We start from the raw sequence: 3,222 nt of genomic DNA, 5'->3' as shown, positions 1-3,222 counted from the left end.
ATAGTTAAAATGGTTAAATACCAATATTATATTTGAATATTTAAATGCCTGGTTACTCTTATAAAGAATTTTTTCCATTATTAGTTTAGTGTCTGAATTTAGTACTAACTTTAAATTTCTAAACAGGCTCAGTCTCCTGATACAGGTATCAGGCTTAAAGCCGAAAAAATTAATAACAGCGAGTGTATCCAATTGCGTACCCTGGTGGGTCAGCAGTAAACTTAATGATTTAAATAATTTAATGATTTTAAACTTAAAATCCGGGAGTTCCTTTCATCGCAGTAGCCAAAGCCCAGATAACCTATTGTGAAACTTTGTGTTAAAAAAAAAACAATATATCCAACTGCTGTCTAACGAACTGTCCTGTCTATACATTAGTACTTTAACTCATCATTTGATTATTAATTCTAATTATTATATCTCTGAGACAAAACTGTAGTGACTGATACTAAATTGTTGATATTTAAACAGTGGACCTTGATAGCTATTATTAAACGTTAGTCAGATAAAATACAAGAAAATCGACGTTCTAAGCAGAGATAAAACAGGTCATGTGACTATTACTGTTAATAAAAATTACTTATTCTGACACACAAATGAAGATTAATGAATAATTATACGCAGGTTAACTACACCTTATTTCACGTGACATTCTAAGAACCTTCACATACTCCCAGCGTGGTTAAACGTCAACAACTTATCAACGGCCAAGAATCTTTTCCGTAGTGGTTGTGAATTCTAGCAACTTCAGCTGACCTCCTGCCGAGTATTTCAGGTTTTTCTGGAATACCTATAGCTAGTGTTATTGTGTTGTTTCTTTACACTGAAGTGATGAGAAAAATCTTGCAGAAACCACAGAACCAAGGGTTTATTTTTTTAGAATATTTGATCAAAGGTACACAAATAGTCATGAGTGGCCAGCAAAAATATTTTCGGGGGGGGGGGGCAAAGTATGTATGTAGGGGATCAGCTTTTACAGTATAAGTCAACAGACTAAAATAATATATATTGTGTGTCCTTAAACGCAAACACAAATTTACAGTTTTAATAAAAATTCCTAAAAATAGTTAGTTTAACTACGATGTTAAGTTTACATCATAATACATGTAGTTTTGTGTGGGCACCCACGCAAATAGTTATCTGCGTATAGCTGCCCCTTATTTTTAACTTTAAAACAAGAGGGAAGGCAGCAGTCCACAGTATCCACTGCAAATTTTCGGTTACACTTATCTGACAAAATAGTGGGCCCGGCATGGCCATGTGATTAGAGAACTTGACTCGCAATCTGAAGGTCGCGGGTTTGAATTTCCGTCCCACCAAACATGCTCGCCCTTTCAGCCGTGGGGGCGTTATAATGTGACGGCCAATCCCACTGTTCGTTGGTAAAAAAGTAGCCGAAGAGTTGGCGGTGGGTGGCTAGCACAGATAGCCATCAGGTAGCTTTGCGCGAAATTCAAAACAAACCAAACCAAACTGACAAAATAGTGAGATTTGACTGTCAATACTATAGCACACCCTTGGCCCTAAGGTGCGGTGCGCGTTGTAGCGGGAACAGAGTCCGAACTCAGAACCTTTGAATTCATATTACGGGCACGCTAATATCTAGATCACGCCCTTGCCACTTCTTAGTTTAAAATTACTTTATGATATCTACAACTAAATTCAACTTTTGAAAATGCGTATTTTACAAATATCATATATTTATATACAAAATATTTTGAATAATCATTCATGTCAACTTGGTACATTTTTGTTGAAACTACGATCAATCTGCAGTCCAAGGTTGGCCAACAAATTCCGAGAGTATCTCTATATCCGATGGAATTTCCTGGAAGGAAACGCTTCAGTATTGCTGATGGCTAAGCAAGGACGTCTGAGACAAATCAGTAAAAATTATGGTTACTTCTTTCGTCGAGAAGTATATGTGTAGCATATAAATGGAGTCTGATGGTATCTGAATAGCTTAACATGCAGTTTTAAACAGCATCCCAAGTGTCTGCTTCTCACTCTATAATTTATTTATTTATTTAGCGTTCTGAGTTTTTAATTTTCTCACACTTTATTCACGACTTTTCACACATTGAGATTCCGCGTTTTCTTCTGAAAAGTTCAACTTCCTGTTTGCGGCATCTTTTTCACGCTTTTTGCGCAACAGTAATCCACTTGTATAAAGAAATCAGAAAAAAAAAGTATTGCATTCTTCTTTCGGACGTTCTTGTACTGGTTCACACACTTTATTTTATTTGTCACGATGACTGGGTACTTCCAAGAGCACGAGGTAATATTGTAAACACACACACACCTTGTTAGTTGCAATCTTATGATTACAGATAATTACGTTGGTTTGGGGGTGTAGGAGGTATAAAATTACCGAGTCGTTAAAACCAGCAACTTTATTCAAGAATTGCAAAAAGAAAACAAAAAGAAATACTTTATCCGGTGCCAAGTTATTTCCTGCATACTGCTGGAAAGAATATGTCAGTATCTTGAAGAAATAAATAGTTCGTCCCGGAAATCGCCTAACCACTGGACGGTTTCCAGTTCGGAACAAATGACACAGCCGAATGTTAAATACATAATGACATAGATTTACGCTCTGTTCAGAAACCTAAATGGAAGATGGTTCAAACAGTCCGTACCTATCAAGTTATGTATAGAATACAAATACCATTATAAGTAACAGTGACTTAACTTACATAGTCACAAAAATCAAAGTAACGCATCTTCGGGAAGCAGTTAGTTTTCTCGTACATACGTGTAAATATTGTTCGTATCGTAGTTGTTTCTTCTGAGAGCCTTGAGTCAGCTGGTAACTACTGTAGGATTCGAAATTTGTTTTTAAAAAATACACGATTACTGTAAGTTTCATTACATAAAACGTAGACGAATAGACTTGTTTTTATTTAAGAAACATAAATCGAACAACAAGAGGTTTTTTGTTTGTTTTTTACTGGTAAAAAAAGACATTTTTCAAAGGAATCACACAAATTAACACTGGTACCTCTACGTTGTGCTGAGTAACAGGTAGAATATTAGGTATGAAATTATCTAACCATCAATACTGACAGTGTGCATCCAAACTTTGAGTTATGTTTTCTCTTTGTTTGCTCCACGATAATTTGGTTAAATATATATATATATATCCGATTCATGAAATCTCTGGCGAGGAAAGAATCCAGGGAAAAAGAACTAGACACATGATATTAAACTAAGGTACTGGGG

General features: G+C 35.6%; 1 protein-coding gene across 1 annotated transcript in view; it reads right to left on the bottom strand.

The window, feature by feature from the left end:
- LOC106459537 (protein big brother-like) overlaps positions 1–3,222 on the bottom strand; it is a 43,002-nt gene that overhangs the window by 2,663 nt on the left and 37,117 nt on the right. The gene's annotated exons all lie outside the window — the stretch shown is intronic.

The sequence above is a fragment of the Limulus polyphemus genome, unplaced genomic scaffold (genome assembly GCF_000517525.1).
Source record: "Limulus polyphemus unplaced genomic scaffold, Limulus_polyphemus-2.1.2 Scaffold28, whole genome shotgun sequence".
In the NCBI taxonomy this organism is placed as follows: Eukaryota; Metazoa; Arthropoda; class Merostomata; order Xiphosura; family Limulidae; genus Limulus; species Limulus polyphemus.
The sequence above is the reverse complement of the archived record's forward strand: the minus strand, read 5'-3'. Positions and strand labels throughout refer to the sequence as shown.